General features: G+C 39.3%; 1 long non-coding RNA gene across 1 annotated transcript in view; it reads right to left on the bottom strand.

Annotated features, from left to right (window-relative positions):
* The window catches only part of LOC140328740 (uncharacterized), a 75,598-nt gene extending 52,629 nt beyond the window's left edge, over positions 1 to 22,969 (bottom strand). The window contains exon 1 of the long non-coding RNA XR_011920344.1: positions 22,430 to 22,969. This is a non-coding gene — a long non-coding RNA (uncharacterized lncRNA). The remainder of the gene's footprint in view (positions 1 to 22,429) is intronic.
* Between the last annotated feature and the right edge of the window lie 1,811 nt (positions 22,970 to 24,780).

The raw sequence follows: 24,780 nt of genomic DNA, 5'->3' as shown, positions 1-24,780 counted from the left end.
AATGGCACATGAGTGATCATGAGTGATTTTCAACAATAAATGTGTACTGTAGTCTTCTTCATGGAAAAATAAGACATCCCCCTGAAAATAAGACCTAGGGCATATTTTGGCATTTCAAAAAATATAGGACATTGCCTTATCATAGGGGAAACAAGGTATTATAAAGTTCTAATTAGTATCAAAACAGTGAAACAAATGTAACAATAAATGAATCAATGTTGTGAATGAGTATAATGTAACATAAAAAAGTAGCACTTACCCAAAAGAAGATGAAGCATTAAAGATTCATACTGACCTGTAATGGACTGTAGATGTGCACAGAACAGGGAGCAGGTGTGTTCTAATTAATTGCTAAGATCTCACCATTGACAGAGCTTAACAGATCCTCCTGAATCGCACAGCTACAATCTAATCGCCTTAATTGGTGTATTCTCGACCCCATTGCTCATTTATAAAGCTGATATCAGTCTGGCAAGTGAAGCCGAATGTATCTGCACTCGACTCCGGTTCTGGCTTGCGGAAATACCCCTTGTATATTGACGCGTATTTACGTGCGATGAGCTTACACAAGCTAAGTAACATTTGTGGCATGACACAGTGACATGTGGTTGGTTTTAATTCATTTAATTTTAAAATTAATTTGCACTACGAGTTGTCTAGCAGTTGCTAATTAAACATTTTTCCCCCTTTGTTTAGTTTTTTGTCTAGTTTAAATTAAAGGAAAACACCTCCATTTTTTAAATTTACAAACTTTTCTTTAGGTACTGGCAACCTTGCCGAACCTGTGTATTCTCTGAACACTTCAACTTTCCAATGTCAGCACATACAGGACAATACTGGAGCTGAAAATGTAATTTTACTCCAATAATTAGCCTGATAAATAATATAATCTGCCCCATAATAAGACATGCATTCAGTAGGTGCACCTTTCCTGCAAGAAAGGTATATTCATAAAGTCTTTAGTTGAAAAGTGCCAGTCTCAATAAATATTAGGCATTGAGGTATTTGAGGCAATACCACCTGTAATATACCCCCCAAGCTTCATAGATTGGCTTCATATTTGATTTCATAGATTGACAGCATTGTCTCTAGGAGGGGAAGTGAGAGGAAATCTACCCAACAGACATGTTTTAATACTCCATCAAAAAGAAACAAAAAATAATGAAAAGATTATTACTTCAACCATAATGCTAAAATGCCTAATTATTAAGTGCTACTGCAAAAATGCATTACAGTTTTTTGTTTTCATCTGGTGTGAAAGGAAATATAAAAGACTAATAGAAATATTCTTATTTTGAATGTAAGTTATATGAAAAGAAAACACTTTTAGAAACCCCTTATCTGCTGTATGTTTAAGGATAATAAACAAATGCCTTTTCTCTGCAACAAAAGTAATATTAATAATCATAATAGTGGCTCATAAGGTTTTCTTAAGGCATAAGGTTTAATAAGCAAGCTGTATTTAGCAGAACCTGGAGATATGGTACTTCAAAGCTATGACCTCTCATAGAGCAAGGCTGAGTGGAATGATGTCCTGAAAACAAGGCAAAGGCAAACATACATGTATGTTTCTAAAGTAATGTCTAGTGTTGGTGTTCGAATTCAGGTTGTTTTTATGTTCGACCTGAATATGGCTGTTCGAATTCGGATAGACCCGACCTGAAAAACACAGGATTCGTTGGCGCAAATTCATGTGTTAAAAAAAAATAAAATAATGGTAATTTATTAAATGTGTGTGATTTGTGTAACACTTATTGTTTTACAGGTTATCCCACAATGACAGGATGATTTCCATGGCTGCACAGCCGTGGTAATCCTCCAAGCAGTGTGGGATCCCTGGGCACTAGAGGTTAAATGGGGACAAGTTTCCCCATTCATCACTTTTAGTGCTCTGTGATTGGCTGAGGAAAGATAAACCCTGATGACAGCTCAAGCGTCATCCGGATTTTCCTTTTCCCAGCCAATCACAGAGCACTTGAGGTGAATGAATTAGGAAACTTGTCACCATTTAGCCTCTAGTGCCGAGGGATCCCACACTGCCGGGAGGATTCCCACGGCTGTGCAATAAGTTTTACACAAATCACACACAATTAATAAATTACCATTATTTTTTTTTTAACAGTGCCCCAGGGATCTTCTCAATGAATGTGGCCGCGACAAGCATTCATTGAAAACAGTGTTAATTAACCTCTAGTGCTGGAGATCTTCTCAATGAATGCGGCCGCGGTCGTATTCCTTGAGAACAGTGTGTGATCCCCGGCACTAGAGGTTAAATGGGGACAGGTTCCCCCATTCAAAACCTCTAGTGCTCTCTGATTGGCTGAGAAAAGCTTTCCTCAGCCAATCAGGAAGCACTATCCCTATTCCTGGATGGAATTTCTCTATGCAGGAACACTGGACTCTCTGTGTTCCTGGATAGAGAAACTCTGTCCAAGAACACATACAACTAGTGAAGGGCTGCAAGAGCAATCAGGGGAGTGGAGGTGTCAGCTTTGCTCCCCAGATTGCTCTTGCAGTTCTTCACAGTCCTTAAAAAAACCCCTAATTCTCCCACCATTGAGTTAAATGGTGTTCAAATTCAGCATTCTATCACCCGAACAATATCTCCCTAGTCGATCCAATAGCTGTCGAATCGAATAGTGAGATATTCGACCAACACTAATCAGTACATACATGCTTATAGTTCAGAACTCTGAGTATTAGGGGCCTCTAATTAACATTATAAAGCTCCTCTGTAAAGTTCTAAAAGTTGAGTACTAATGCTAAAGCAAACCTTGTGTCTGCTCTAACCAGATTTTTAGAGATTATAGCTAAAGGTACCAGCCAGCAAAACAGAGAGACTACAAAGTCAATTTTCATATATGTGTTAAAATCACACATATACACATGATAACACAAGGCCATCAGACCATCATTCGTGCAGTAAAGATATTTGGAAAGTAGTGGGCAAGTTTATGTGTAGTGTGATGCGACCTGATAATACAAATCAGCAGCAATAATTGCTGATAATTGTAAATCAGCAGCGTCAATGTTTACTTCCATACCCATTGTTCTGGCATTTTTCTTTCCAATGTAGTGCAAGCATGCACAGCCTATATGATAGTGAAAACACTGCTCTAAATTCAGGAGAAGTACAGCACTGTCACCACACCACAAGATACAGCATTAGATAGACCAGGATCTTTAAGTATTCGTGGAACTTTGCATTGCTAATAATAGAAAGAAGTAAGGGTGCATGCACCTATAATTAAGTGCTGAAGAACAAATATTTTATAAATTTAAAGCCAAATTACTTCTTTAGGGAGAATAAAAAAAAATGTGTAAAATGTTTCTCCCTTAACCAAAAATTTGAGCGATAGAAAATGTGCAATCATGTATATCTTTACAGTAAATACTACAACATAATTCAAAAGTTAAGCCAAAACCATTAAGCCAACTAAACTTTATGTCTTGTCATATTCAAGAATGTTCTCAAGAAAACTTTCCCTAAAAAAGAAATATATCTGCTCAGAATTATTAAAAGAAAACCACAATCAGAGAAATGTGTCAAAGGAAAGGCACCAAAATAGATGCTTACCTGGGTGCACATATTATTTATTTTGGGTGTATTTTTTTTTTTTTTATTACACAGGTCAACATGTCATATTCATCAGATATAATTTTAAGTGGGCCTTGTATTTTTGATGCGGATTTCAAATCTGTGTTCAGTTTTTCTCTAGCATGTCCACTTTTTGAGGTGCAGCTAATTAAATATTGTGGAAAATTCGTTATAAATAGCCTTAACATATTACAACATTTAACAACAGTTTTCTTTTTTTAAGGTTAGAGACCGCACTAGCCGAGATTGATTTAATTTGTCATCATGCCTAGAAATTGCCTTAATGATCCAGAAAGTTCCTGTTACGTTTGTGGTTCATTCACGATGAAAGCACAATGTCGCCAAATTACCACAGAACCTAAAAAAATATACAAATTATATTTCAGCTGTCTACTTGGTGACCAGGATAAATCGTGGGCTCCATATGTCATCTGTACCAGTTGTTCCAACGGACTGCGTGACTGGCTAAATTGGCCTAAAACAGCAATGCCATTTGCAATCCCGATGGTGTGGAGAGAACTGCGAGACCATCTAATCGACTGCTATTTTTGCCGCGTCAACAAAAGTTGATTCTCAGGTAAAACTAAGCACAAAACTGTATTTCCCCAGCCTTGATCTGCAATTAGGCCTGTTCCCCATGATGATTCGTTGCCAGTTCCAGAACAGCCACATGATGGACTTGCTTCTGTAGAAGGTGATAAGGAATGTGCTGGATTTGCAGCCAGTTACAACCCCGAATCATCTGAACCTGACTACTTAGCCGATGAAGATTCAGAACCAGAGACCTTTACACAAGCAAAGCTGAATGATCTCATTTGTGATCTGCATCTCTCCAAAGACAAAGCAGAACTTCTTGCTTCAAGGCTTAAACAGAAGCACTTGCTTGCAAAGGGTGTAACTGTAACTCACTACAGAAAACAAAATCATAACTTGACAACGTTCTTCACTAGTGATGGCTCACAGTGCTACTGTCATGATATAAATGCACTCTTTACCAGTTTGTCACAAGAGCATTTTCCATCTGAATAGAGTATCATCATTGATTCCTCTAAAAGAAAGCAGTCTTACTGCATAATGGTAATTCCAAACCAAGTTTACTGATTGCCCATTCCGTTAACCTGAAGGAGTCCTATAACAACATGAAGTTACTACTTGAAGCAATCCAGTATTAAACACACCAGTGGAACATCTGTGGGGATCTAAAGGTCATTGGCTTGGTGATGGGAATGCAAGGAGGATTCACAAAATATTGCTGTTTTCTATACCTGTGGACAGCCGACCATTATGTCAAGTGTGACAGGCCACCAAGAGACACCTATAAGCCTGGAACAAGCAGTGTCAAGTTTCTGGCTCTAGTTGATTTGCATAAAATATTTCTGCCACCTCTCCATATCACGTTAGGCTTGAAGAAGAACCTTGCAAAGGCCATGGGTATTTCAAACTCTGTCTGTTTTGCAGGATGATGTTTTCAAACAATTTCTCACAGCAGCTAAGCTAGAAGCTTGGGATGCATTCAAGTGGCTGTGTGAAAATTTCCTGGGCAACCATAAGTCTCCTGTATACAATGAAGGAGTTCAGAATCTGCTTGATTTATACCAGAAACTGGGTTGTCGCATGTCATTAAAAATACAATTTGCACTCACATCTACAATTCTTTCCGGAAAAACTTGGTATGGTGAGTGAAGAACAAGGAGAACATTTTCACCAGGACATTCAGTTAATGGAGCACCGCTACCAAGGTTTCTGGAATGAAAGTATGATGGGTGACTACTGCTGGATGCTGTACCGCGACAATCCAAACAAAGAGTACACAAGAAAATCATCCTCTAAGCATTTCTGAGGTAACAATGGTACCTGACACTGTTCAGTAGATCTATACCAGTGTACCTTACTTTACTTCACACTGAAGATGTAATAGCATTCACATCAATGGTGTTTACATTTTAGCACAAAATACATGCATGTACAATGTTAACTATAATAGTACTCATAACTCAGGAACTGTACATGTTAGGGAAAAAACAAAAACAGATCTGAAAATCTGCTTGAAAAATACATGCCCAGTGTAATGCGCCTGGGCACACAAACCACAGCCAACTCCAAGAATCCTTTGTCAAGCTTTATTGGTAGTCATAAAACAAGACAGGGTTAAACACAGGTGGTTAGTCCAATAAGCCTGGCACAGAGGGGTAAAGCAGAGACAGGTCAGGAACAATTCGAGGTCAGGGCAGGCAGCAGGCAAGAGTGGTCATAAACAATTCAAGGTCAGGGCAGGCGGAGTCAGGGCAGGCAGGCGGAGGCAGGCGGAGTTCAAGCAGAATCCGGTATCAGACCAGGTCGCTATCGGTAATGACAAAACAGGTTAACATAAACCAACACAGAGAACACACCCAAGCACACTGTATTCACAGAGGCTTATAGCAGGCAATGGTGTTCAGGACAGGTTCTTCTTAAATGGCCGGAGTGCCCAATGACCTTGCGCCACCTGGCGCCATTTGATTGGAGGGTAACTGAATCCCCTGCAGCCGACTGGCTGCAGGGAATTAAATCTTACTATGTCCCGCCCTGCGGCAAGGCAGCCGAGTGTCACGCCCCCAGGGGGTACAAGAGGCACACATGGTAGCGCGCGCACCTCTTCCCACAGCACCCCTGGGACGTGCCCAACTTTGCACATCCACAGGAGTGCTGAGAATAGGAGTTTCTGTAATCACATCCATAGGGATGCTGGGGATGCCGCCTGGCCGAACAGTAGTTCGGCTAGAACAGATCCCTTCGGCTGCAGGGAGAGACACGCTGCAAGCAGGGTAGCAGCCTCGGCCATGCTGCCTGCTGTAGGGGCATCTCCCCCTGCGGCTGTGATCCCCTGGGACATTGCGGGCTTGCTGGACAGGTAAGTTTCTAACACCCAGCTAGCTTTTATGAGTTGGACAGGCATATGCATTACAATTATCTTTGTTAGTGTTTGTATGTGCATTGTTTCCTTACATTTTTGGTACAAGTTCAACATTTCTGGAGCTGCTGTATATGCACCAGAAAAAATGAACCGCTAGATCAAGGGTGTCAAACTCTGGCCCCCAATGTCCTTTTTTTGGCCCCCCCCAGGGAATTCTGAAGGTGAACTGCATCTGGCCTGCCTGCTACTACCTATTGCATTACAATTCCCGCTATCACTTGCATCACTGCATGGCCCCGCATTGTTGTTCTGTTCCATGGACGCAAGAAATGCTGGGAATTGTAGTCTTGGCATCACTCACGCCTATGTGACAAGTGAGAGATCTCTGCCCTTCCCTGCCCCCGTCTCATACATCAGAGTTGATCGAGTCCAACACGCCCATTACTGGACCTGATTTATTAAAGCTCTCCAAGGCTGGAGAGGATACACTTTCATCAGTAAAGCTGGGTGATCCAGGAAACCTGGAATGGATCTGGTCTAGAATTCAAAACAGTTGCTAGGAAATTTATCTATTCCAGGTTTGCTGGATCACCCAGCTTCACTGATAACAATGTATCTTCTCCAGCCTTGGAGAGCTTTAATAAATCAGGCCCACTGACTCACTGGCAATCACTGATTCAAGGACCATTGCAACAAATATACGTATTTTCCTAAAAACCTATAAATATATAAAGTGATCAAAAAAATTATCAAATGAAGGATGAAAAAAATGATGTTAAAACAAATCCAGCTTGAGTGGCTATGGCTTTTTCTATAGATACAGTGGAATGAGTGAGTGTAGTCACCCCATAAAGCTTGTTTTTAAAGTAAAAAAAGTGATAAGTAAAACAAAGTGACAAGTAAAAACAAAGGAAACAAGATAATAAATACAGCTAACTCATCTTAGAACTAATAGGTTGCAGCACATTACATTTTTAGATTTGGATGGATATATGTTTTAATAAATACTTTAATGAAAAAAAAAAACTGCTTGTGGACCCTGAGAAAGTGTTTTTGGTCATAAATGATTCTGCCTTCGCTTCAGCATTTTTTGTGTGTACTGTATGTGTATAATGGATCACTAATGCAACCAAACTCCTATGCACAAATGTTACATCACCTTGGCCTAGCCCATCAAGGCAGTTTAAGGCTCCAAGCTCAGAATGTGTTACCAAAGGAACTAAAAAGGAGACTTCAACTTGTGTATTGATGGTAAAGGGTGATCAACTCATAATGTGTAAATATACAGAGAACACTTTCACATTGGGGTTACAAATTATGAGGTCTGTGAACAGTTCAGTTCCAATTTACTCCAAAACACCTTCACAATTTTCTTTTTTTTTCGTTTTTGAAAATTATCCCGGCTGTATCTTAGTCACAGTGCCTCTCTGACCTACAGCCAAATGTTTTATTACATGCCATAACAATGGGACTGTAAATTCTGTATGTCCAGGATATAAAAATGCTACTATAAATTAATTACTCATTGAATCAGCAAGGACGGTCCGTACAAGGTGATAAAGTGTGCCAGAAAGAAGAGTGAACATTACGCAGCACAGTTGCAGATGCTTTAGAGGTTGTTGTCAAAAGGTGATGCACTACAACCATGTTGGTCCTGCTGTGTTTTTTGGTTTATGGGTCAGCACAAGGGTTACAGCTAAAATTAGAAAAAGTTATTTTATTTCAGAAACTTTAGTGATGCCCTGTTATTAGACAAAATCTAAAAAAAAAAACTGCCACCAGGCTCACATTTAAATCTTTTAAGAAAATGTGCTTTTCAATAATGAGTAAACGCCACAATTTTCTGAGCTAAAGGAAACATAACAGTTTTGCTGAATGACATTGCAGATATAGTAGGTGTTATTGGAAAATTAACAATGCCCTATGGAAATATAGATAATTAGGTTGAGGTACTTTCTGGCTAAGAAAATATTTTCTTTAGAAAAGAAACATAAAAACAATGCTATTAGTCATTATTGCAAACATTTATTTTACTATGACAGCATTTTCAGAGGCATGGTCCTCAATTAAAAATGATTAGCAAATAGAAAACATTAACTATCTCATCTATTGGAAAAAGGTTATTGTTACACATAAACTATCCCTAAACATGACTGTATTTTCTTGTTGTCTTCTTCGAAAATGCAACCTATTCACGTTGGTAACCTATTCGAAATGAATTGGCTTCCATATGTTATAGCAATGCACATTACTTCATAGGTTGGAAGGGCTCCTAAAACAAAACTGGCTCTATGGCCTGGAGCAGGAGCAGAGCACATTTCCATTCCTGCAGATAATACTTTCTAGAAACTTGATTACTATAATGTAAAAGGCAATTCCATTAAACAACCAACTGGGTCTCATATCTTTCTAAACCAGTAACAACAGCTCCTTTCATTTGATAGTTGCAAACTTTTTCCTCTGGTTCACATGATGACTTGCTGACTGGAATAATAAGTCCAGTGGGTGAAGTGGCAAGCCAGAGATGTAATGAAGGAAACACAATCTGTACTCTCTCCTTCAGCTCTTTCCTCTTGCGACTTGGGATGTGTGGAACAAACAGAGAAAGAGCAGAAAAGAGGCAAATTGGCTTTGATTTATTGCCACTACTGCTCATTTGTTACCCATATATCCTAAAACTTATACCGATTTAAAGTGACTAAATTTTTTTTGCCCAAGTGTTGTCAAGGTTCTCCATTTTATATTGAGTCAGGATTATTTTTTTTTCCTGATAAATTGTCAAGTCAGTTCTGTTTTAGAGGACCATAATAATATAATCAATCCCCCTGCAGGCCGGACACAACCAAACCACATACCTATTTTATTTTTTCTGCTTTTAATTCCCAGTACTGCATTGCTATTATACCCACAGTCTCTCCTGCTTTTTCTGCTTAATAAACACGAACACTAAACAACATTACATTTGTGGGAAAACCTACTCCAGACTCAGATAATGCTCCTTAATGCATGTCCTATCCAAACCTCTACCCGACAGGTATCCAAATAACCAAAGGCCCCCAAGAAAGCTAAGCAGATATCTGATAAATAGGTCAAACCCAATGGAAGGTGGCAGGTTGGGTTAGTAAACAGAGAATATTGCAGTAAACACCTTACACAATAAAGATTGCATGAATAGACTGTTTGATATCTAACTATGGTTAATCAACTAGGTTTGTTTGTCTGTACTATAAATAGTCAGCTCTATGATATGGACTGTACTGTTTTGCACCTTTTTGACTTGTGTGTGCTCTGTCTTGACTCTGCTGTTTATTTTTCAGATATACTTTACACTGTACTTTCTCTAATCTCCATCCCTCAAAATGAATTACTCCAGTGGGACTTATTACTATAAAAACATGCTAAATGGTTAGGATTTCATACTAACTGTAGTTGGACTACGCTAAATGGAGTGCGATCTTGGGCCTCATTGTGGGACAAGTACGAGATACCATCATCAGAAATCTTTCGGTATTTACAAATTCGCCACTATATCTCTACTACACTAAGATGTACCAAAAGCCCTCAAGGAGCCACTGCCTTCAAGCTGATTTGTAACAGAGACCAACTGGGTTGGGGTACCCTTTCAGTGATACATGGATTCCCACTGGGTATACACACCTCCATATGCTACCAGGTAGGAATATGTCATAGGCTGCACCCTAGATGAGACACAATGGAAACAAATATGGGATACAGCAGCACATTTTTCCACTAACATGATTTTCAAAGAAGCCAATTACAAACTCCTCCTTCGGAGGTACATGATGCCAGCTAGAATGGCCAAGTACAAGCTTAATGTCTCTGGTACTTGTTTCCGCAGATGTGGCACCATTGGCACCATGTTACACATCTGGTGGCAATGTCCGTAGATAAAGCGCTTCTGAAAAGTAGTCTCCCAGATTATTTGCACGCTACTCAATAGGGGCATTAGAAAGGAACCCCTCAAGGAGCTCTTACTTCTGTGCCACCAAAAATGCCACAGGTATCCATTCAAACTTCTGATTAATGTTTTTACAGAAGCTAAACAAACCCTAGCTTGAGCATGGTGGTCAGGTACACCTACGCTGGAACAAGTGAAGAAGAAACTACAGTGGTATTTTGTACAAGAAAAAATGGTGGTTAGGTTGCAAAAAAAAATGAAAATGTTCTACAAAATATGGGTGCCTGGGTGCTGTATTATCCCCCCAAAGGCTTTGATACTTCCCTACTCAGTATATAAATGAGGGCACTCCCTGTCTTTTTGCTGGACAGCGGCAGCAGACAAACTGCGAGTGGTGGCCCCTGGAGCTCTGGTCTCTCCCCTCCTTCACCCGTCCACTTCCCTTTTTCTCCTCCCCACATATCTCCTGCTGATCCCCCCCAACCCGATCTTTATGTTGTTATATCAGTCATAACCACTCCTAGAAAAGGGAATGGGCAGGCCTAACCAAATAGAAGTGATCGTGGGTACCACCAGTGTCTGGGAAAACCTGACCAGTGACAAGGGCGGCTTACTTAGTGCTTACGAGCCAAACCAGGTAAAAAAAAAAGTTTTGCACTGGAATTGCCAAAGTTTATGTACCCTAGTTCTGGACTCTAGGTGTTTGGAAAATAAGCTTCTTTCAGACTTGCTGTTATAAAATGCACAGTTAGCCACTCCCAACCACCCCTATACAGCTACTAAGCATTTTTTTGTAAGTCTTAGTATTTGACAACCACTATATTAAGTGGTTGAGTGTGGATCAGTATAAATGGATATACTCTGTCTGCTTCATCTGTTTCCTTTCTTTTTAATACTAGGTCATAACTGATGTTTAACTGTTTAAAAGTTTACAGGAATTATACTAGTTTATATTAATGGAAGACACCTTTGTGATCTGCTTTTCAATAGTACTTTAGGGAATGTTACAAGATGTTTTTGTTACAAGCTTAATTTTACAAATGTTTTATGTTTCTGAATGTATAATCCTGTAACTATGTGATGTTTAGTTGGCCTGCAATGTTTTTTTCTAATGTCTGTAATGTGATCTCAAAAAAACTTTCAATAAAAATGTACATTTAACGAAAACTGATATACAGTTTATCTTAACTTTTTTTAAGCTAAGACTGATCAAAGTAGAAAAAAAGTTAATTGTTTACATTACATAATTTTATTGATTTGTTGTAAATGTAGTAAACAATTTTGCTTTATAGACAGGCTCATATCAGAAATTAAATTTTTGCTCTGGTTTAAAAGGGGTAAAGGTGTGAAATTTGTTAAGGATAGGATATATGGTGATGGGTGTTTGTTACATAGGAGTTTTACATTTTCATAGTTTTACATAGGTCTATAGGTCTATAATTAGTCATTTGGGACTGGTCTCACCCTTAGGAAAGACTGTGATGTCTGCCTCTTTTTGGAGGATCATACTGACAAAGTTTTTAGACTAGTTTACAGTGGTGAGCCTGTGTCCGAGGTCATACTACAGTTGAAACATATGTGCAATGCCTTGTGTCTGAATAGCTCTGCCCTGTTTTGTCCCCAATGTCCACTGTGAAAATAGGAACATATTGTCTGTAAACTTCTTTCCAAAATCCTGGCATTTGAATATCTTCAAAATACCTTTTCGTCTTTTTACCCAATTCACAAATCAGTTGTTGGAATTCTTGTGTTGGTTCCTTTAAAGTTTTATTTTTAGGGGTGCATTTATTTATCTCTGACAACTGAGGCATTCTGTCTGGATGGTCTAGCAAATCTGGAATGGATTTTTTTAAAATAATTTGCTATTAGTTGGTAAATGTTTTCAATCCAGGACTAGATCCATTCCAGGTATGCTGGATTACTCAATTTCCCCAAGGTCTCCATTCTTGGAGAACTTTAATAAATCAGACGCATTAGGTACATGTAAAAAATCAACCAGAACGCACTGTCACAGGTTTAGATAACAAAGAAATGTAATAACTATGATTCTAACGTTGTACATTACTCATGCTCCAATTAATAATAAAAATTAGTGTACACTACAATTAAGGTACAATAGACTAGTTTTTCACAAGCTCATCATGTTTACTTCTACTCTGTATATTTGTCAGTTGCTAAGTAACTTTCTATGACTTTTATTTTATCTATCTCTTTGAAAACCTTACAACATTTTGCTAAGCAACCTAACCATGTGCAGTTTTATGAAAACATAAAACTATAACTGAATAATAAAATACTTGTATCATACATACAGACACAAACACATATCTAGGTTTATCCCTAATTTTTATTATTTGAAGGCCCACAAACACTTGGAGCTATTTTTTTTTATTAAGGCTCAGAGGTCTGTTTTTTTAAATGTTTTTGAGCATTTGATTAAAAAAATCAACAATCAACTGCTTGCAGATAGATATTTTGCATACTAGTTCATGTTCCAAGCCCTTCTAATTTTAAAGAGAAACAACTTTAGTTTTCAAAACATTTTATGTTGTTCCGTAAGGGCTCTTATATAAGAGGGAATCGTATATTATTCCTTTGTGGGAATCTTTCTGGTCCATGACCTTATATTGCTAGGCGTAGACGCCAAGCAACTACCGCTTACTTTCAGTCATTACAAATCGTGCGTCAAGTGCAACAGCAACTAACCGATGATCCTTCCCCCACATAAAAGGAGGCATGGTCCGAGGAATTTTGATGATGGGCTTGAGAAATATGAGCAATTTGAAAGGAAACATGTTGACCTACATTTTCACAAGTTTGGGAACAAGTCTGGTAAGATGTTGGCTAACCTTGTCCAACCCGTGTATCGAGCGCAGGGCATTATGTCTATGCTGTCAATGGGCGGTGGTATCACCACCAACCCGCTGCAGATCAACAGTATTTTGGCACAATATTACTGGGACTTGTATTTCAAAAGCCCAAGTAAACTCTTATCCTCCTCAGGGGATTTTAGTACATTAGATATGCCCCAATTAACACCAGAGCATATTGAATATTTGAATTTGCCAATTTCAGATCTAGGAATTCAAACCACTATAAAACAAATGGCTAATAGCACATCACCGGGCCCAGATGGCCTTACAGCCAAATTTTACAAAATCATAGGAGACAATGTCCTTCCAGATCTTCTCCAGCTCTACTCCACCATGTGGCATCAGGAATCTTTTTTTTCCATCTGGGGCAGAGTCCCACATTAAATTTCCCCCCAAGAAAGGTAGAGATCTCAGAAGACCAGTCATATCACCCCATCTCTTTAAATAATTTAGATGCCAAACTGTTGTCTAAAATTATGGTGCATAGACTGGCGTCCATCCTCCCTAATCTGATTTCACCCTCGCAGGTGGGATTTGTGCGTGGCCGATCTGTGTTCACGAATACACGAAAAGTTCTGGCTAAACTTGAATATGTGAAACAACATTCTCGGGAAGATGTGGCCGTTCTCGGTATTGACGCCCAAAAGGCGTTCTATAGTGTAGATATATTGTGGCTCTTTTCTGTACGTGAAAGAATTGGTTTATCAGGTCCTTACCTATCTCTGCTTCCGGCCATGTACAGATCTCCCTGTGCCAGGTTTTTTGTCATCGGCTAAAAAATTGGAAAGGGGAACCAGGCAAGGTTGTCTCTTCTCCCCTTTGTTATTTAATTTAGCAATAGAACCCCTTGTACGCTTCTATTAACACTCGCCTGATTTATAAGGTATACGCCTCCACCGTACAGAAATTCGCTCAGCATTTTTTGCGGATGACATCCTTCTAATCACGTCTAACACCTTTTTTGCGACTTTTGAGCAATGTGCAGGTTTAAAGGTAAATGTAAAAAAAAAAAGAGATTCTTCCACTGACACATCATAGATCGACATCATAGGACAAAACCTCCCAAGTTACTATAGCAAGAGAGCATATCACTTATTTGGGAATAAAGATTGGGAAACTGCTATCTTCCATCTATGGTCTCAACTATCCCCCATTGCTACATAAGATACAAAGTGAATTGGAGTTGTGGCATAAGTTGCAGATCTCCCTATTTTGGAGGATACAATTAAAAAAAATGATGTTGGTTCCCAAGCTTCTTTACCTGCTTTAGAAAAGCGATTGTTCACCCATGGGATCTTAAAGCATTGTTACACTGTAGTTTCTCCTCGCTTCCTCCTCCTCTCAAGTCAAACATCCTCGTCAGAGACACTATACTGGCTTGGAGGGAGGTGAGGAGAAAGCTGGAAGTTTTGTTTAGTATTTCCAGATGCTTACCTATGAGGGAATCCAATGTTTCCTCATGGCAATACTCAGCCCATCTTCCCGAAATAGACCAAAAAGGGATGTCATTGGTGGGTGATTTTTATCGTATTTTTTTGGGCTGTTTAATGACCTTTAGGGAAGTCAGTCGTTAGTTATTTACGCAAAGAACCCCCACTCATTCACTATACTATCTCCAAGTTACCAATTTTCTCTGATCCCGGGTAGGCAATTTGAGAAATGCATTGAATCATAATCGGTTTGATAACCTGATGCTACTCCCCTCCACATCTATTTTTAATAATTACAAGTCAATTCAAGAATACTTTATTAAGCCATTAACATCTACTAATGTAAAAAAATGGGGTGAAGAACTGTAGCTGCAAGATGTTACCAACAAAATACCTCGAGGTTACCAAACAGTACGCCAGGCTATGCCAAATGGGCTATGGCGGGAAACACATTTAAAACTTTTCCACCGTGCATACAAGGTATTTGGACCTAGAGAGGGTTAGGAGACGGGTACCTGTTTAGATTTTGGATGCCCCAAATGCAATCAGGTTTCTGCAACCCTGGTACATTGGCTCTTTTTGGTTGAGGATTCTGCAATATATACATGCCATTAGGAAGTTTTTATTCCTCCGGACCCAGTAACGTGTCTGTTTAGTAGTTGGGACAATAATCCTAATCTGGTAATGGGTAGAGGACAGAGGGATTGGGTTACAGTATGCCTACTGGCAGCAAGGAAAGCACTGCTTAAGTCGTGGATGGATCCTCAACCACCTAAGGTAGAGATAATTATAGAGGTAATGAAATCTTTATTCTACAGAGAGGCCTTAGATGCTGAGATCAGTGATGATAAACAAATCACAAAATTCTTCATTCAATGGTACCCTTTTTTTATATCACACTCTTTCACAACACCGACACAGCATAAGATTCCTGAAGCATTCAAGCAATCCACACATTGCTTGTACATTCCTAATATATCCTTGTATTTGTGCTAAATAGACAATAACAAATAGCACCCTCTTTTTTTTATTTTATTATATTTTTCTTGTATATATGGTTGTTTTCATTTGTATTAACACTACACTACCTACACTGGTTACTGAAAAGTTGTGAAACGCTGCTGTTACTGTATAACCTATTATGCCTGCCCACCCCTTGTAATCCTTTTTACCCCTCCCCAGTCTCGTTTTCCCAAGGTGTTCTCCCTCACATTTTTCTTTTCCTTTTTTCCTAATGTTATATGTGTACATAAAATGTAAAACACACCACTGGTCATTAAGAACAAATTTTCTTTTTTATATAAATGTTTAATGTATAAGTTGTATGTATGACAAGTTGAAAATAAAAACATTATTAAAAAAAAAAAGCTGAACCAAACTGAAAAAAAACACACTTACCTTTAATTCTGTAGATCCCTGCTGGAGATATCCTCAATTTGGTCCCGAACCGTCCTGGAATTCTCCTTCAACTCAGCACAAGAAAGCGCTGGACGCTGCCTTCTTCATCTGTCTACTTCCTTCTTCTGGCTACATAACCCAATCCCGCACTGCAAAGGCTATCAGGAGATCTGGGTACGCAGCCTGCTGTAAAGGGGGGGGGGGGGGAGTCCCGATCTCACTGTGCATGCAAGAGATGGGCATTTTTCTTCCCCATTGTAGGAGCAGCCAGGATCCTCCTGTGATGCTTGACGTAGGCTTCCCGGGAGGCTCTGCGCTCCCATGGGAGGGGTGTTAAAGAAATAAAAAAGATAATTTTTACTTAACATAAAATTGTTGTCTACCCTTTTATGTAAAGTAAAAGTTTTAGTGATAGGTCAGCTTTAAAGTACTTTAAATACTATAAATTACAACATTCTTTGAACTATATTTGTTATCCAGTAAACAAAGAAAATGTTAGCAGCATCTGTCAATGCACTTTTAACCACCTAGCCGTTAAGCCCGACCTTCGTACGGGCAAAAAAAATGGCTAGGATGGTTAAGCCCGTATTTTTGTCACATCCTTACCTCCATGGTCCCGCTGTGCACATCCAGCGTCGTTTTCCTATTCCAGCGTCATTTTCCTATTCCAGCGTCATTTTCCTATTCCAGCGTCATTTTCCTATTCCAGCGTCATTTTCCTATTCCAGCGTCGTCCTGCGTCCATCGTCGTCCGTCGATCTCCCTCTCCAGCGTCGGGTGCCAGCGGGACCGGTAAGATGCCGGCCGGTATCTTGTGTTCCGCCGCCCTGTATCTTGTGTTCCGCCGCCCGGCCGGCGGAACACAAGATACCGGCCGGCATCTTACCTGGTCCCGCTGATCATCCACGTCCTTCTTCGTCCAGCGCCGGATGATCTGTGAAACGAGAAGCCGTCCGGCAGAGAAAAAAAAAAAACGGAAGGCTTCTGCGTGCGTGATGACGTCGGCGCGTGTGCGGGAAATTCAAATAGAAACTCATTCATTCATTTTGTATTGGATTCAATACAAACTCCTGTATTCAATCCAATACAAAATAATTCAAATAAATACAAAGTTTGTAATTGGTAAATTCAAACTGTCATTTTGTATTTGATTGAATACAAACTCCTGTATCCAATCCAATACAAAAAAAAAAATAAAAAAAAAATAAAAGTAAATAACTTGGAAATTCAAATTTATATTTTGTATTTGATTGGATACAAACTTGCGTATCCAATCCAATACAAAATAATATAAAATTAATACAAAGTACATAACTGGTAAATTGAAACGCTCATTTTGTATTGGATTGAATACAAACTCCAGTATCCAATCCAATACAAAAAAATAAAATAAAAGTAAAAAACTTGCAAATTCAAATTCTTATTTTGTATTGGATTGGATACAAACTCCCATATCCAATCAAATACAAAATAATTCAAAACAAACCCCAATAAATACAGAATCAAAGTTTTAAAAATTGCCAGTTATTCCCTGGATGGCTAGTGTGTAACACTGTGTCTTATCTTACCTTTGCTGATCTTCGCCTAATTTCCTTTAATTTTATTAAAGTATTTTTTTTTTTACATGATTGTGTGTTTCAAACATTTTTTATATTCATAATATCTACTAGAACCCTTGTTCGGACATATTTCTGTATGTTACAGGTCTACAATTTAAAAAAAAATTTCATGAAAAACAGTGGATCACTTTTGGTACAGAAATCTAGACCTCAGTGTAACGCTCAGGTGGTTAATAGTTGTGAGGTACAGTGACAGTCAGATACCTGGTTTGTAAACATTTTGTTGCAATACCTGGAATATGTAGCCATACCAACAGTGTAAGTACTTTCTTTAAAAAACTTGGAACTAACAAAACACTACTAGACCAATGATTCTCAAAGTGTTTGACATAACACACCTACCACTGGGGGAGTATAATGAAGTGGGAAGCATGTATAGTGGGTGAATGTTGTTTCCGATCACGAGCTACCACTATCATAATGGAGAACTTTAAGAAACATTTAGCAACCCATAGTATTTTATAGTGAGTGTCATGTAACTTGACATTGTCCTTTAAAGCAAAACTCAAACACCCTGGCAGGTGACACAGGATTACCTGGGGTGTCAAACTTACCTCCTCCCTACCACGGCGCAGACGCCTCTCCCTCACCCATGCGGGCAGTTCTGACTCTGGGCGTGCCTACGCTAGCAATCTTTATCAGCTTCACCAGCCAATCAGGAAATATCCTTTTAACCATCCCTAGCTTTTTAGCCAGCTCAGACACAGCACTAGAGTTCATGAAACGTGTCTCCACTAGTGCCGAGCCCCTAGTTCTGTTGAGCTAGTTTCTGTACACCTGGTGCTTAATTCAGTTTCCTCTGTGCCTCTAGCTCCTGTGTTAACCCCTAGTTGCCCAGTCAGTTGTTTCCAGCCCATACCCTTGTACTGTTCTAGTGTTCCTCTCTGTCTGTGGATCCCTGTGTCACATGTGCCTCCTGTTGCTTCCAGTGAATCCTGTGTTCCCTGTGTCTGCAGTGGCCCCTGTGTCACTGGTGTCTGTTTTCTGGATCCCATTGTATTTGACCCCTAGATTGTGACCAGACCTCCATTGCTTGCTGCCTGCCTCGACCCCGGCCTTCCTCATTTATTCTTCTGCTTTGTGATTTGGTACCGTGTTTCATCTGGTGTGCCCAAGGACCGCAACCTGGCAGTAACCAGCAGTGCAGAATCCTATCCATCAGATGCTCTGAAGAAAACCTGCTTACTGCTTAGACTCTACACTTTTTCCCTTCTCAGGGCTCACCCCACTCCTGTGCAAGCAGCAGCACCCCCTAGTGGCTTTGTCTCTTCAAGCGTGACATGGAACATGGCGTCTGCAAGGGATGATAGGCCAGTAACCCTAGTGGTCACCAACCCCCAGGTTCCAATTTCACATCAGTGTCCCTAACAGAGTCTCTCTTTACATCAGAGACACCCATTACTGTCGACTTCAAGTTAGAAAGCCATTTTTTCAGAACAAAAAAAAAAAACACCTTTTCTATGTATTTTGCCATGTTTTGTACCAGAAGGTAGTTTTATTGACATTTTAAACAGTATTTAAAATTAAAACTACTTTTCACTTAATGAACACAGGTGAAAATGTTCCCCCATTCTGTATTTGGCGCTCAATTATGGTTCTGACCATTCACACACAAAAAAAAGTTTTTCCTTCACTTGTAATTCATTCTTTCCTTCCAATTCTTTAACCTCAAACATTCTCTCCAGTTAAGGCTAGAAAGTTTTAGCCTTCTATACACATGCCCTGATTCCATCTATCGGGCCTTTTTTTCCAATATAGCTGAAAGGATCCTTTCAAAAGGTAGTTAGACTTACACAAATAAAACATTTTTTTTTAAATAAATGTAAGCTTGTACTGAAGTCAAACATTCTGAAATAAATTTGTCACCCAGTGAGTGTCAAATGCTACCAGGAATAACTTTGGAGTGTCTCCAAGCCTCTTTGTAAAGTTTTATTTTATTTTGAAAAGATTTAAGAAAAAAATCACATCGTTTTGAGCTTCAAACAATGGTTTCCTGAGCAATTCTGGAGCTGGTAGCGGATCTAAAGCCAAAGTTGGGTATTTTGGAGCTCCCTGTATTAAAATCTGAGTGTTTTTTATTACACTCCAATGAAAGCCTGGAACTTTAATTCAACTGCCGAAGATATTCTGGAGCTTGTAGACATTGATAGTTACCAACCCTACCATGGATTCACATCAGACACAGTAGGTCTTCCATGTTTAATAGTAAATCCCTTAAATATTGTAAGGAAGGCAGATTCCACAATCCCTTCCCTTTGCACCTGGGCTTCATCCATGCTGTTAAAGCTAGTGTCCAAAAAGCAAACAGACTAATTGGTTCTGAAAACAGTAGATCCAGATATTCTGGCAGGGTCCTAGACTCATTTGCGAGTAGTCCTATTAGATTATTACCTGGTAGGTAACATGGGATTACCTGAGACACAGATTCTAAGTGGCTCCTGGTCTTCACCAGAGAGCAGCCCACAGACTCTCCCTACTAGGGATGACAGGGATCAGTCAGCTTCAGTGTAGGAATAGCTAATCATATAGGAGCACAAAGCACTCAATGGCAAATAGGGCAAGTAACAGGCTGTCAGGGCAAGCTGCAATCACAGGCAAAGCCTAGATTGAGGTCATGCCGAAGACAAAATTCAGAATGACAAAACTGAGAGTGCAATGAACAGGGGATAACATGCTGATGATCCAGCAACTAGAGCCTGGAACTATAGAGGTTTAAACAGGATTAGCAGCCAAAAGCAGGCCAGGATTGAAGCCAGGAACTAATCTGCTCATTGGCTGCAGCACATACTCTAACATCCTCTTCAGCTGTGCACAGCCTCCGCAAGGCTAAAGGGAAGCTAGGAATGCTGCAAGTTTTTAGAAAGACAATTTGAAGCCAAAGTGGTAACATTAGGTCTGTGTACTATTCTCTTCCGAGGCAATATGGAGCTATGCCAACCCTTGGGATTTCCTCCACTTCAATCCTGAGAAGCAGCATCGGAAAAGCTGTGTTAAAAGAGAAGCTTAGATCAGGTTATACTAAGCCCATTGAGTACCAGTGCATTCAATGTCTCTGCTAGTGGATCTTGGGACTGTGATGCAAATCTCAGTTTGCTGTTGAACCTGTGTCCACATCATTTGACCCCACCTGCAACACGTTCTGCAGAACATGTGGGGTGGTTCAGAAACCACAAGAAATGTTCAAGGTGGATGTTGCCTACTTCTCCTGCCTAAGAGTTCCTCTCTGGTGACTGACATACACCCCAGACAATAATGGCAGATTAAGAAACAGTATTCCCCTGAAGAACCAGTCCCCTGAACTGACAAAGTGCCCAGGACTCCTCCCTATCCCAAAAGGCTGACAAGTGTCATAGGGATTTTCAAAAACATTGAAAAGGAAGCCTTTCTTAATGGTGGAGCTGGATTTCGAATACATCAAGAGAGAAAAATCCTGGTCTTTAGTGTCCTAAGAAAGTTTTGTTTTAATTAGAGATTTATAGATATTTTTGAGGGTTACACTGTAGAACAATTCTGAACAAATTTTTTGTTGACTTCAATTTTTAAGCCTATTTGTACTAAAATATGTATGCTGTGCAGTTTTTTTTTACTTCTATCACATCAGGGTTTTTCTCTGCCGCTTATATTAATGTGATTACTTCAGCATGGATTTGTATTGGCTATTCATTCACATGCAAGACAGTGTGGTCAGAGGTTGTGCGCTGCTCTGCAATTTTGCAGTAGTGAATAAGCAAAATTTATTTTTCTACTTACACACGTATTTCCTTTCTTTCAGATCATGTCTGGCTCTGCTGTTTCTTGTCGTAAGTGCCTAAACAACCCTGATTCATTTTGTTATATCTGTGGCAGTTTCACTATTCCCAGTCAAAGGGAGAACATCAGCACATTTGTAGAGCAAGCCTATTTCGCATATTTCAAAGATTCCACCAAGATTTGAAGGTCGTGGAAGGTCAGTATCAGGGTAGATGGGATGTACATATGATGGCTGACTATTGTTGGAGCATCCGGCGGGATTGTCCTAACACTGAACACTCCAGGAAAAGCTATAAGCGTAAGTTTTTACCATAACCGTTTACCTGATTAATTTTCAAATGTTTTACTGTAAAAAATGTCAAAGAGTAACCATAAATCCTCTATATGAACAAAAGAAATTGAAATAAACAGTGCATTTAAGTTATTTCATTATTTTTTTTTGACAAAAATGGAGGGTACCCTGGATCGTAAAAACTGGACGTGATAGCAAAAAAAATCGGGTCATTTCTGGATTCACCACCCAAAAAATAAGTAAAAAACAAGTGTAAGATCTAACTCAACAAAAAATGCCTTCCCCAGTGGTATTAATGCAATCACATTCTTACTTATATTTTTACTGTTTATGATAAAGCAGAACAGTGAGAAAAGCAATGATACAACCCTTAGCAACAAGCCCAACAAGCATCATTCCTAACTAGGTGTGGCCCATCACCTCAGCATATACTTATATTGTGTATGCCTGTGTGGAATTCCTATTGATACACCCTTTTTAAAGAGTTGTGGATACGTCTTAAACCTGAAAGTGAATTGGGGCATTCTTGCAAGAACCATGAAAGCTATACATACCTTATACCACTCTCAAAGGACTCTTATTACATATGGAAATGCATACAGTAAACATGTGAGACATATTGCATGCAACATGATCAAAGAAATATTAATAACTTACCCTATTTATATTGCTGTTCGTTAGAATGCACTGGACTAGACTTTTTGCAAAAGTTTCTAACCTCTTCAGGCACTCTTGACGAATATTCTCAGATAAGTGTGAATCAGAAATGATGTTTGCTACAGTTCTAATGGCTTCTGTTTTAAATCTTGAGAGATATGGCTCTGGATTTTTATACAGGCTAAGTAAACCATTCAGCAGGCCAGACAGTGACTCTGGTACTATACTACAGTCATTCGCAACCTTTGTCAAATCAGTTAGATGGCCTCCTGCTGTTGCCAGTTTTTTCAATCCGAGAAGATGATTAAGAAAGTGTATCTGACTAGACAGCTGTCCTTCACCAACAGTAATGCTTTTTTTAATTGGATGAGAATTTGAAGGCAAAGCAAAATTTGACAGGCTTGTTAAGGGTTGGTCACAGTTGTTAAAAGTTTGAGAAGCTGTCAAAGCATCTATTCCATCTTCATTAGAAATATCACACCCAGAATCATCTTGTAATTGGCTCATTGACTGGGAATCTTCAAGCAGCTCTGATGTTAAACCAATATATTCTGGAGAATAAAAAATGCATTACATTTATAATGATCTACAGATCTCATAAAAGTCGAAACTTTTAAGCGGCTTTTTGAGCTCTACTCAAAAAACATGCTTAATATTTAAAAAATAAATAATGAGAAACACATTATCACTACCTTATCTTGTTTTACAAACTTCTTATACTAAAGGTCAGAATAAAAGGCTGACAACTGAAAATAACAATACTTTCTCTAAGTCATTTCTCTAGGTGGTTAAAAAGAAAAAAAATACATATCAGTACTAAGGAAATTGTGAATAGTGTTTTGCTTACGGCTAACAAAAAGACTACATTTATTAGATGAAATAATGAGGAGAACCAATTGCACACCTGTAACTATTTCTACTAATTTCCCATATATAATGTCGGTAAATACAATTATAATAATACAGACAAAATAATCAAGCTTTAGCCTTCTGGTAACAAAACACAAGCTGGCTACCTTTTCCTTTTAAAACTTATCGACCAGAAGCAAGAGCATAACTAGAAATCAGTACCCACCACTGAAATCTTCTGATGTCCCCCCTTTAAAAAAAAAAATAGAACCTAACTGTTGTACAATGTTCAGTTTATATGAGTAACAGGCAGGAGGCCAGTGCAATACAGTAAAAGGAAGTTCCATACATGGGAGAATGGTACAGTAAATGGTAGGGCGCACCAAACATAAGATTGCACCGAAATGCAGAACAATATAGGTTAGGCAGTACCCTACATAAACGCACAGTACAGTATAAAAAATAGGATGCATCGTACATAGGAACACAGTACAGGGCAGAGAGCAAAACACATGGAAGCAAAGAATGGAAAGAGAAAGGGAACATTATACAAAGTTGCACAGTACAATACCGGACATGAGCAAAATTCCCAGGACTGCAGTACAATACAGGACAAGAAGCACCATACATAAAAGTGCAGTAGATTTCTGGACAGGAAGCACCATATGGTCAACAGACATGACACCATATGGTCAACAGACAGTAAGATACAACCCATATCACTGCTATACAGACTCCAGAACCTTAAAATCCACCATCAATGTCTACAGGGCATGCTGGGACTTCTAATGTCATAGATTTTCAATGTGGAGATTTCAAGGATTGCTGGGTGTTCTAAGCTTCTCTTTAGGCCCCAGTTTTGTTTATCCTATTCCAGAACCAGCCCTTCAAATAGACTCATGTACACTGACCAATTTGCCTGTCCTAGGCTGCCAGGTCTGACTCCACTGACACAGAGCTGCAGCAACAACCTTCAGGCTACTTTTATAGCTTGATGGTTGCCCACTAGCTTACTCCTGATTGCCACTCTACTTGCTAAAAAAGCCTAGAGAGAACACTTTGTGGCTTGAAGAAATTCATTTTTAGATATTTCTTACATATTTCTATTTAAACTTTTTGGCTTTATCTTCCACACTGTAAGATTCCACCAAGCATCATGTCTCTATAACTATATAAATGTCAACTCCTACTTATGGAGCTGTCACATTGTTTTTCTCAATAGTTTTCCTTTTATTACAACACTATTTGACAACACGCGGCAGACTAAAGCTACGTACACACGTCAGATTTTTATCGCCCGATAATCGGCATTGGCCAATTATCGGGCGAAAATCTGCCGTGTGTAGTCGGTGTCGTCCATCGTCCGGACGACCGACCTGCCGGATCCACGGACGATGGACGACAGCCGATCCTAATGAAAGGGAAGGGGAGAGCGCGCAGCAGGGTGCCGCTCCGTCGCTCTCCCCCTCCCCTCTCCATAGAGCATGAACGGTGCTGTATGT

This window comes from Pyxicephalus adspersus, chromosome 4 (genome assembly GCF_032062135.1).
Source record: "Pyxicephalus adspersus chromosome 4, UCB_Pads_2.0, whole genome shotgun sequence".
Taxonomy (NCBI): domain Eukaryota; kingdom Metazoa; phylum Chordata; class Amphibia; order Anura; family Pyxicephalidae; genus Pyxicephalus; species Pyxicephalus adspersus.
This window is presented reverse-complemented; position numbering and strand designations above follow the sequence as displayed.